Source organism: Nelumbo nucifera, chromosome 3, assembly GCF_055504915.1.
Source record: "Nelumbo nucifera cultivar China Antique chromosome 3, China Antique-T2T, whole genome shotgun sequence".
In the NCBI taxonomy this organism is placed as follows: Eukaryota; Viridiplantae; Streptophyta; class Magnoliopsida; order Proteales; family Nelumbonaceae; genus Nelumbo; species Nelumbo nucifera.
The window spans coordinates 71769357-71781847 of record NC_142651.1 but is presented as its reverse complement, the minus strand read 5'-3'; the positions used below and the strand labels follow the sequence as shown (position 1 = coordinate 71781847).

The 12491-nt window shown below is 38.4% G+C and overlaps 1 pseudogene across 1 annotated transcript in view; it reads left to right on the top strand.

The window, feature by feature from the left end:
* Positions 1 to 3304: 3304 nt before the first annotated feature.
* The window catches only part of LOC148801338 (serine/threonine-protein phosphatase PP1-like), a 30520-nt pseudogene continuing 21333 nt past the window's right edge, over positions 3305 to 12491 (top strand). The window contains exons 1-3 of the transcript XR_016083835.1: positions 3305 to 3356; positions 3457 to 3531; positions 8470 to 9028. The product of XR_016083835.1 is annotated as a serine/threonine-protein phosphatase PP1-like (transcript). The remainder of the gene's footprint in view (positions 3357 to 3456; positions 3532 to 8469; positions 9029 to 12491) is intronic.

Below are 12491 nucleotides of genomic sequence, written 5' to 3'. Positions count from 1 at the left end.
CTAAATCAGGCTAGTGAACTTAATGTTAGGGAATTGGTTTCAGGAGGAGGAGCCAACCATTTTTTTTAATTCTAACAAATAAAAATTTATGTAATTGCAATTTTTGCATGATCGGATTACCAGTTTAGAATCTCAACTTGATTTTAACGGTTGAAGCCTCAAAGCCTCCTAAATTGCTAAGTGTATGACAGTATGCGATTGTATGAGATGAGACTGAGAGTATGAGAATTGAGAAAAGAATTGCTAAATTGGTGTGGTGAGAATAGTGGAGGATAGGGTTATTTATAGGAATTGAAAATAATTCAATTGCCTAAAATACCCTAAATACTAGCAGTTTTTTAGTTGTTGAGAGGGGTATTTTGGTTATTGTAAAGTATCTATCACTTTACCCAAATGCCCCAAATGTCTCAAACTAGTTGATATATAATTATAGGATATAGTTATTGAAGGGGCATTATTGTCCCAAACTAGCTATTTATAGGTTTATAGTTGTTGATCGAGGTGGTATGTCTATAAAAGCCCCTTGAAAAAAAGTTGAAACTAGATGTTTGGGGAAGGGGGGGGGTCCCCCAAGGGCCCCAACGGCTAGTTTCTCGAATGGGCTACTCTCGATCCATTGCGGGCTTGTAGGTTGTGCTACTTGTTGGGCTGTGTCGTGCAGGCCTATGGACTTGAAACCCCCAACCCAGCATGATCCACATGATTGTGTTGTGCCCAGCACGACCCGTGTGCAGGTCTGGTCCAAAATCTTGTTACGGCCCAGAACAGCTCGATTTACACTTCTAATCCTCTCCCTTGGAAAGTGGGGTGTTCAAATTTGGATAAAAAACCGAAAAACGAACTGAACCAAGCTGAATAAGCTAATTCAGGTATTGGTTTGGTTCGGTTTTTGATGTGTTAAAAATTTAATAAAATCGAACAGAAAACCAAACTACTATACTATATAAAATTGTATATTATATAATTAATTATTTATATTAATTGTATTATGTTTCACTAATTTAAGGAAAAAATTCTCGATTACTACCTTGTACTTTAGTCCTAGTGTCATTTTACTCCCCAAACATTAAAACACGATAATTCGGTACCCGAACTTTCAAAACGTGCCAATCCAGTACCTACCATTAACCATGCGTTAAGTGGCATTTAAAAAGACACAAATGCCTTTCGTGTGTCATCTAATTCTCTTTATCAACCATCCAAATGTTGATAAAATAATGAACAGTGTCAAATCCTTGCCTCTTCTATTCAAGAAAGTTGGAGTCACTATAGTGCCCACTAAGACATGACCCCAACTTTCATGAATAGAAGAGACAATGATTTGAGACTATTCATTTTTGGTCAACGTTTGGATGGTTGCTAAAGACAATTAGATGACACTCAAATGGTGTTTATGTCTTTTTAAATGCCACTTAACGACTGTTTAATGGGCTGGTTAACGACAGGTATTGGATTGGCACATTTTGAAAGTTCAGGTATTGAGTTGTCATGTTTTAAAGTTTGGGGACCAAAGTGACACTAGGCCCAAAGTATATGGTACTAATTAGAAAATTTTCCTTAATTTAATTATTGTTTTTACTCTTTTTCTTAAATCTCCCTTTAGGCATTGAGTCCAATCGGAATTTTTGTTAGTATCAATACTAAATAAGAACACTAATTTAAATTAATTACTACTTTACTAATTAGTATTTAGTAATTACTAGTAACTAGTAAGTGGGAAACACAAAAGACAACCACATTGGAGTGCCCGAGTTGGGTTAGGAGTCAAACTATCAAAGAGTAATTATTAATTACTAACTCTTGTTTGATTTTTCCCTTTTTCTACTAACTCAGTCCTTTTATTTTTTAAATACGGTATGGATTGGTTCAGTTTAAACCCTGTTTCGTTCGGTTCAATTGAGGGATATGACCAAACTAAGTAGTGGGTTAGGTCATCGGTTTGAACCGAACCAAACCGAATGTACACCCCTACTTGTCATAGAAATTACAGTTATGTAAGGGACACTTTCGTCATATTCTGAATTCTCAAATCATACCTTGTATTATAATAGAGTCCCTCTTTTATGTTCGGACATTCTCAGAATTCCCTCTCACCACTCTGTTCCACAGTCCAACGTGCCGGTGTGTGGTGAGTGGCCAACGGGATGCTCGGGTTGGGGCTCGAAAAAGATGAGGACAAGAGATGGAGAGGGGAGAATTCGAATGACCTTAAAACTTTTGAAAGAAGCCCTGTTTTTGAATTTTGTCCTTTTGCGGGTGGTTAAATCGGGTTTGTTCAGCTAACGGCTGAACACCCGTTAATATTAGTGTTTTTGTTGAAATGCCAATGTGGTCGCTTCTGAATGGTGGGATCACGTATCCAATAAACCCACGAGTGCATAAAACGTAGACTCTCACAATCCGGACTTCGGTCCCAACTTTACACTATCTCGGACTCGGGCTTCTGTCTAGGCCCATTAGAATTTTGACAAAACGCAAGCCCGAGCCCGGCCAATGAACAGGCTTCGGACGTTCTGAAAATTCCCTCTCCCCACTCCGTTCTCTTTTTCTGTCTGGCTGCTTATTCCCTTTTTGATAAGTATTTCTGTCTGGCTAATTTGGATGGAGGTGAAGGACACGGTAATTCCCGAAGGCCACCACCGCTCGATGACTAATTCTGTTAGAATTTTAAATATACCGTTGTAAGAATCGTGGTATTTATTCTGCAATCTTTGATACGCTTTACCCTGTCATTTAAATTGATTTTGTAACGGTCTAAATCCTTATCAATCGACCTGAGAGCAAGAGATCATCGATTAATTTCTATATAAGAGTTGGTCCATTCAGACAAGAGTTCGATATCGTGCTTCTTAGAAAAGAGAACAGAGAACAAAACCACTCGATTTCCTCAGACTTACCTGCGAATGGCGATCCATGGCTCCAGAGCCAGTTCACTCAGGTGGAGCTTCGCAGCTTGAATTCCTATGTGAGTAATCCTCAAAACCCTAAAACCCAAGTAGCTTTCTTGTTTGTGGGTTACTTCGATGTTTTGTCTATTTTCTTGATTTGGCGGCTGGTTTCTGCAGTTCCTCTCAATGAGGAGGGAGATCGGGCGAGTGACAATCAGAAACTTGCTTTCCAGGACGTCGGAGCTGAAAACCGTTGGAGAGTCTTTGACTGAGGAAGAGAGGGCTGCGTGTTTGATCGAATCGTATCGGGATACGGACGAGGAGGTATAGGATTTTGAAGTCTTCCTTCGGGTGAAAAGAGAAAACAGAGAACAAAACCACTCGATTTCCTCAGACTTACCTGCGAATGGCGATCCATGGCTCCAGAGCCAGTTCACTCAGGTGGATTTTCGCAGCTTGAATTCCTATGTGAGTAATCCTCAAAACCCTAAAACCCAAGTAGCTTTCTTGTTTGTGGGTTGCTTCGATGTTTTGTCTATTTTCTTGATTTGACGGCTGGTTTCTGCAGTTCCTCTCAATGAGGAGGGGGATCGGGCGAGTGACAATCAGAAACTTGCTTTCCAGGACGTCGGAGCTGAAAACCGTTGGAGAGTCTTTGACTGAGGAAGAGAGGGCTGCGTGTTTGATCGAATCATATCGGGACATGGACGAGGAGGTATAGGATTTTGAAGTCTTCCTTCGGGTGAGTACTATTATAGGATCTGCAGCTTGAATGCGTAAACGTTGAATTTGAATTCATTTTTTTATGCAGTTTATGGTTTTGGGTTGAGATTGTAAAAGATCATAGCGAATGATCTTTCTATGATATGTGTAAAGATGTACTATCTGTAACTCTATTTTATGTTGGCCAGTAGATGCTTTGATTCCGAGACAGAGGGAGTAATGGGCATATAATCGTATTAGTATGTAATGCAGCAACTGTCACCAATTATCGCCCATAAATGATAGAATGTAATATAAAGTGGTGGTCTTTAGGATGTTTAGGATGTAGGACTGAATTGAAAGAGAATATTTCTGTTATGGGGGAGGGGGAGGGTTATATAGTGCGGTCAGAAGAGGTAAAAAGGCCCTGTTTCTTTCACTATTCAAAGTAACATGATAAGCAATTTTTTTTTTGTTTGTTTTGATCAGTAACAGAAAAATTGAAATATTAATTTAGAATAGAAAGATACAACTAGAGGTTGTAAAAAAAACAACAAACCCAAAAAGCCAGCCCAAATTTTCACATGAGCCCAAAACATGGGTTGTCTCTGAATTCCTTGTTTAGCTAGGCCATCTGCCATGCTGTATGCAGATCTTCTAATCCATCTTATTTGGATGAGCATATCTCTAGAAAGCTGTTTGAAGTGCCTGAATTCATTCCTTAGCTGCCAAATTACCCCTTCCTCAGTTTTGATCAGCAACATGCTACTTAAATTTTCTAGAGAGTTTATTTCTATCAATACTCTTTTTTTTTTTTTTTTAAGTCTGTTGGTTTGACAATTTGACAGTGGACATGTCTAATCAGTTATTAATATTTAAAACAATTAAAATCACATAACCCTTATTATTTAAAGTATCGGTGACCCTAAAAACCACTTTGAACCTTGGTGTGCTTGGCATCTGCAATAAAATGATTTCATTGCATTCTTTATTGTTTTGGATTCTAAGTCAAGATGGGGATGTGATCGCTTCAAGATATCAAGCAATGAACTTTTTTCCCTAATGACCATAAATGATTCCATTTCAGATGAGGGCATTGTACATTCAAGTGCTAATAAAAATAACTTGAACTAAAGCATCTTCTACACAAAATATGAGAAGTGGACTAAGTGGCTTGGAGATGTTCTCGAAAACCATCTAGAGCACCAATAAGGAGTTATTTGATGCGAGCTGATGGTCATCTAGGTACTACGAGAATGCCAAAAGCTATGGGTTGAGGTTGTGAAAACTGAGAAATGACCTGATGACTCGTGGTTTGGCAGAGGGACCTAGGATGGGCTGGAATTATGATATGATAAATGTAGCTGACCCAGTATAATTGGTATATGTCTCTGTTGAACTGAATCAAGTTGAGTCCAGTTTTCAGAGAATTTGGCTTGTTGGATGATTGTTCTGGATTTGAAACATAGGGTACATGGCATTGCCCTTTTCAAAAGGCATGCACCTATTTTAAAAATGCCTTCCTTTGTTTATATTTTGTTTGGTAGATTCTTTTGTGTTATATGCCTTTGTAATGGTTTGTCAACTTCTCAAGTACCTTTTATTGCTGTTTATATTAGTAGTAATGGTCTATTGGCTTTTAAAATAAATAAATAAATATAAAGACCATTCAATACCTGAATGGTCTATTAGATTTTATGGCTGTGATTTATGACTCAAATGAAAATAATTTTAAGTTTTTTTGGTGTTGCTTCTGGTTGTCCACATTTGTATCTCTATGCCAGCCTGATGATGCCTTTTGCACTTTACCATTTCTTGTAGCACTTTAGAGGAGCTAAAAATCCATTATTTTCTGCAAGTAATTTGATGCAGTTTTGCACCAATTTCTCAAAACATTGCAATGCATCGTGTCAAGATAAATCTGAAACTTATTGGAAATGGTTTTAGAAGGAGGTTCCTTTTTTTGTTCTCCATAACAAAGCAAAATTACTTTCTCCAATGTCAAATCCTGAAAATGGAAATGATAATTATATTTGCACCTGAAATTTGCAAATAGAACTCATTAGTATAAATGCCTTCTGTCTTACTATGTCATCTATAACATGCATAATCTTACCAAAGAGATTAGACTCATTTGCTTATATATTATATGTTGAGGCATGATTAAATTTGATCATGTCTAAGCAGTCATATAAAAAAAAATTTGGTATCAGTAGAGATGATTGGGCATTGCATTTTGTGATAACAATTTTTAACAGAACTGAGCTAGTTGACTGAGGAATTGATATAGCTTTGTTGCCAGACACCCTGATCATATCCATCTTGAGGTCACAGAGCATCAATGTGCTCTATCCAACACCTACAATACCTATATATAGTTCCCTGATTCAAGTGAAAATCTCTAGCAACCTCTGGTCGAAAGGGAAGCAAACAATTTACATCTTGATTGCATCTGGAAAGAAAGGCTTTAAAATCGTGTTACTTCCAGGCATTATTTGGTAAAGAATGCATTTCTCAGCTCCATGACTAGCACTTCCCTTCTAGAAGGCCAAAACCAGGATTTGGAAAGAAAAAAGTTTTGTTTGCTTCAAATGGTCTCAGATGATCTCTGCAGTGAGCATCAACTATCTTAATGGCAGTGGCCACTATAGCCCATTTCAATACTTTCTATGTAAGAGATAATCCATGCTGACTCCTAGACGCCATAGGAACTCTCCTTAGCCCTTATATCTTACCCAGCAGAGTTGGGAAGCTCATCAAGATTTTCAGAAAACATCCCACCCTTCTAACTTCTAACCTTCTACCTATCGGAATATACTACCTCTTTTATTTAATCAAATTTTTGTTATCCTTTCTCAAAAATTAAAATAAAGTAACACCATTTGCTCTTTTTTAAGCTATCTGGAAAGAGTGCTACAGCCAGATCTTTGACTCAAAAGCTTCCATCATAGAGGTTGTTATGCATAGGACTGAGTGATACCTGATCTGCTGGCAAAGAAGGACTCAGCAATTCCTGGGGTTACAGCTAAGCAATCCAGTGTTACTGGGATTCCATCTCTCTCTCTCTCTCTCTGATGCAAGCTGTCTTGTGTACATTCTGTTCTTTGTTTTGTTAATCTGAGTATATATCTCAATACTCCATTATAAATGAAGTAGGAGTTTCCCTGCTTTACAACAATATAAATATACCACTTGAAAAAATGCTTATTCTGAAGAAAGTCATTGGTAAAGAAACTCAAGTTGAAATGAGGGAAGTGTTGGGAGTGTTATATTTAGGAGGGGAGTTTTCTGAACAGTTGGAAGATGGGGAAATAAGAGACCAGAAATCGGGGGAAGTTTTAGAAACAGAACACTATGTGAGGGACAATTGAAAAGAATGGGGTGGGAGTTAATTATCAAAAAAAAAAAAAATGAATGGGGTAGGAGTTTAGTTGACACCGGTAACCATATTTGGAGACACATTTTTGATACCTGATGAGGGCGATTCTGATGGCTGGAGTATGATTTTTGGATAGAGGTCTGAGAGAATCCTTGTTTTTTCTTGTTTGTAATGATTCTTATATTTGGGTCATAGTTTTCAAAGTGTGTCATACCCATTATGTTTGCCATACCGCCATTAGTCTATGTAAGTTCTTATTTGATTGGTCATGATGGGGAGTTTAGGATGCTTGTTGGTTATCTTGTCCTTTGTGGGTAATTCCTTACAACCTATTTTTGTGTCTTCATTTTGATTTAATGAATTTTTCTTTACCATAAAAAATGCTTATTCTGTCCAAGATTCCAAGGAACTTATCCCATAGTTTTGGAGATGTATTAGATCAGATGCCTGTGAGCAGAAAATCTGAATGTCATGTAATTACGTCTTTTTCACACTTTTCTCTACTACTCTCCCTCATTGAAAGATTGAGTCACTAGGGTCAGAGATATGATGGAGGGAAAGGTTTTAGCTTCAATTGAAATGAGATTTTCTCCATTTTGTAGCATGGAAAGATCCATGATGAACTTTAGAAGAAAGTAAAGGAGAATAAAGGGAGATGGAAGGGCAAAAGAGAGAAGAAAAGATTAGGAGTAAAGGGCCAATGGAAAGAATTACAAGATTGGTGATGGTCGTTCAAATGGCCTGGGAGAGCAGGGAACATAGAGCCAAGAAGACTAACTGGATGTGAATTCACGCTCGCATCCAACTTTCTTTCCCTGATGTTGTTTGCCTTAGCCAAACTATGTGGTGAACATGTTTAGAACAATCAAGTGTTGAACAAGTCGAGATCAATGAAACATGGGGGACCCTCATGGACCAACTCCTGTAATGTTCAGGATCAGTGTCTCATCCACAGACTCCACCAGGTTGGTTTTTACCCAATAAAGAACTAATAGAGGACAAATATTCATATCTAAGCATTTATCTTTTTGTTGACTTCATCCTATGTGTCACATCATAGGTGTTAAGATTAATCAGATTTTATAACATTGTCTAACACATGGTAACAGCATATGTTTGCCTTTCCAAAGCCTGTTATCTTAGATACAAAAATGACAACTCCCATTATCTACATGCTTTTATGACTGTTTTGATTGATATTTGAGAAAAATGATTGTGGATTTCGATTGAATAATGAGTATCTCAGAGCAAAGGCAGCCATATTTTGAATTTTATTAAGTACCGGAAGGAGCAAGTTGTTTGTTTTGTTGGGCATCTACCCATGTGTCTACACAGCTAATGCAAATGCATAAAGATAATTATCATATTTACCAAGTTCTCTAATTCAATTACCACATTTTTTGTTAAACTGCAAATATCGTGTGTGGAGTAAAAGTGTAGCTCCATTCATTTGCTTTAATAATGAAATCTCCATTGCTGAACTACTTGACTCTTTGGCAGGAGATATCCATGGTCAGTATTCTGATCTTCTTCGGCTTTTTGAATATGGTGGACTCCCATCTGCAGCAAATTATCTCTTCCTTGGGGATTATGTGGACCGTGGTAAGCAGAGCATAGAGACCATTTGCCTTCTCCTTGCATACAAAATTAAATACCCGGAGAACTTTTTCCTTCTTCGGGGCAACCATGAGTGTGCTTCCATCAACCGAATATATGGGTTTTATGACGAGTGCAAGAGAAGGTTTAATGTTCGCCTTTGGAAGACATTTACAGATTGCTTCAACTGCCTGCCAGTGGCTGCTCTTATTGATGACAAGATCCTTTGCATGCATGGAGGATTGTCCCCTGACTTGAAGAACTTGGATCAGATACGGAATATTGCTCGCCCTGTTGATGTGCCGATCAGGGACTTCTCTGTGATTTGCTATGGGCTGATCTTGATAAAGATATACAAGGATGGGGAGAAAATGACAGAGGTGTATCTTATACACTTGGAGCTGACAAGGTCACTGAATTCCTTCAAAAACATGATCTAGATCTCATTTGCCATGCTCATCAGGTAGATATGATTCAAATGCCATAGCCTGGCTCTTTTGGCTTGCTTAATCAACTTTTGTTACTTCATTAACATATGCATCTATTGGCTTATGTCTAGGCCTATAGATTTCTGTTATGCATCTAACATCAAATCATGGTTTAGATTAGTGCATGTTTCATGAAATCATAGGGTCCCATCAGAATGGCATAATTCATAATCCTCACTAAAAGTTATGGCAGACAAGTAGGGGTGCTACAACTTCCATATCTAGTAGTGGACTTTCCAGTGTGACAGAAGGTAATTTGGGTGACTAATGATGAAAAATAGATATGAATAAACAAAGATACAGCTTGCTGTCCACCAAAGTTTGAGTAGGAACTAGATTTCATCATGGAAGCACTTAAAGAAGTAAAGAAAAAGAACTGTTGCTCATAGTTTCCAAGGTGCCAAGGCAAGGCTAGGTGACCATGGCGGGGCGCCCGGGCACCTAGCTCTCACCTAGGCGATGGAATTTAAAAATAATAAGTTGATGGATTTCTACCCATTCTGAACTAGTTTCTTTGGATTTATATATTCTGCACTTTTGTGCTTGTGTGTGTTGCTTCAAGTAGGCAAAACAATTTATTAGAGTTACAACTTATAACTTAGGAGTTGGAACTTAAAAGAACTGAAGGTGGTGGAGCCCCTATTTGAGATCAATAAAACATAGGGAACAAATACTAAAATAAAAGAAAATGAATGTGAAAAGTAGGTGGCAGAGCCCCTGTTCTAGACTCAGAAAAACTGGTGAAAAAATATTAAAATAATAGAAGAAATATGAAGAAGAAAAGAAGGGGTGAAGCCCTGTTCTAGACCCAGAAAAGCTGGTGAAAAAATACTACTATAAAAGAAGAGTATGAAGAAGAAAAGAAGGGGTGGAGTCAAGGAAGTTATTGTTCTAACTTTCAATCCGCCAACATAGTATCCGTATTCTCAATCAGCCGATTCCAATGAGTGAGAGAAGAGAGATGGAGAACAGGTTTGTAGAAGTTGCAAAATGGAGGAAAGAGATAAAGATTGAAGCAAAAGTTTTCATTCTTGAAGAGGTAAGGATCAGAGGCCAGCAGAGCTTGAAGATTAGGGAGGCAGAGAGAACTACAATATTGCTGGAAGGTCTTGAAGTGATCAAATGGATGCAGAAGTTTGTTTAGAAGCAAGTTCTAAAGGTAAACAAATGAACTTTACGAAGTTCAACCTTGATGGAAGAAAGAGGTATGAGTTGGAATGCAAAAAGAATGCAAAAGGTGTTACATAACTCTGTAGGAATTCTTTGGAGGAAGAAAGAAGTAGGTGGTCTGCTTCCCAGAAAGTAGAAGGGGTAATGGTTGGAAGGCAGTGGCACAGGTACTGAGTGACTTTATTCAGCAGCTGAAAACAAAACAAGTAGAGGCTGTAGCAAAGGAAAAGAAAGGGGGTATACAAAAGAGAATGGAAGAACCCAGTGACAGAAACTGGTTGATTGCAGAAAAAGGAAAAAGAAGTTCTAAACTAGTAGCATCAGTAGAAAAGGAGAACTGGGGGAAGAAATTTGTGGTGGAAACCTCAAGTTCACCAAAGGAGGTATTGCGTAGGCGATACTCAGAGAATTAAACTTGCAAAAGCCGATGGTGATTACTCCTTATGCCTCTTGTAAAGCTTTGTTAGATCTGGGTGAAGATGGAGTAGAGATTTCAGCTTTAACTATTCACTCAGAGGCTGGTGCTGCCACAGTCTCGAAATGGGGTCCTCTCTTCAATACCAAAAGTTTTGTGATTGAGGACAATGTAATAGTCAGATTGCTTGGGTTACTTTTCAACCTCTGGAAGGAGGAAGTATTACAGTCAATAGTTGTAGTCTGTGATGCAATATTAGATGGTGTGTTTGATTGTAATCTCCATTCAGTTGTAGTGATGTTAGGTGGTATTAAACCCAGTGATATTCCAAAGAAGATAGAGGTTGTTTCAGATGGTTTAGTTTACCCCGTTTGGCTTGCTACCTCCATTGAAGCCCAGCTATGGAAGGAGGGAAGAAGAGAGGAAGATGAAGAGACAAAACAGGCTTGGTTGTGTGGTTTGCAAGGCAGTGTAGTCTCTACAAGAGAAGTTAAGGCAATTGAGGTTCCCAAGAAAAAAAGTGAAAAAAAGAGGATGATTTAAACACTTGGGGAAAGTCTGCATGGCAAGGTGGGCTGAGGGATGGCAGGTCCTATGTTCAGTCAGTGACAGGGGAATTAAATGGAGACGGGCTTGTTCAAGTTCAAATTTCAAAACAAAATGAACAAAGGTCGGCAAGGTTTCAGGGTTCAAGCCAGTCCTGTGAGCTGGTTCAGTTTGGTCCAATGAACCGAGGCTAGTCAACCAGTCACATGTTGTTTTAAGTAAACACGTGACTAGCAAAGGGATAGAGGGTTGGGCCAAGGCCCATCAAGATCTAATGGGTCTAGGCAAGTGAATGGGCCGACTTTTTTAAATCGGGTGGACCCAGACCTTAAAAAGCCACGTGCCCTTTTAAGTAGGCACGTGACCAAAGGAGATGGGGAGATGATGTACCAAAACGATGGTCTATCATTGTCTCCCTCAAGCAATTCACAACCAACGCTGCAGGAAGTAGGGTTAGCCGCAGTGGTGCGGCAAATCTGAACTGGACATGTTGCTGATCAAAACTGAGGAAGGGGTAATTTGGCAGCTAAGGAATGAATTCAGGCACTTCAAACAGCTTTCTAGAGATATGCTCATCCAAATAAGATGGATTAGAAGATCTGCAAACAGCATGGCAGATGGCCTAGCTAAACAAGGAATTCAGAGACAACCCATGTTTTGGGCTCATGTGAAAATTTGGACTGGCTTTTTGGGTTTGTTGTTTTTTTTACAACCTCTAGTTGTATCTTTCTATTCTAAATTAATATTTCAATTTTTCTGTTGCTGATAAAAAAAAAAAATTGCTTATCATGTTACTTTGAACAGTGAAAGAAACATGGCCTTTTACCTCTTCTGACCGCACTATATAGCCCTCCCCCCTCCCCCATAACAGAAATATTTTCCTTCAATTCAGTCCTACATCCTAAACATCCTAAAGACCACCACTTTATATTACATTCTATCATTTATGGGTGATAATTGGTGAGTTGCTGCATTACATACTAATACGGCCACTTTCTATTCTAAATTAATATTTCAATTATTCTGTTGCTGATCAAAAAAACAAAAAAAAAAAAAAATTGCTTATCATGTTACTTTGAACAGTGAAAGAAACAGGGCCTTTTACCTCTTCTGACCGCACTATATAGCCCTCCCTCCTCCCCCATAACAGAAATATTTTCCTTCAATTCAGTCCTACATCCTAAACATCCTAAAGACCACCACTTTATATTACATTCTATCATTTATGGGTGATAATTGGTGACAGTTGCTGCATTACATACTAATACGATTATATGCTCATTACTCGCTCTGTCTCGAAATCAAAG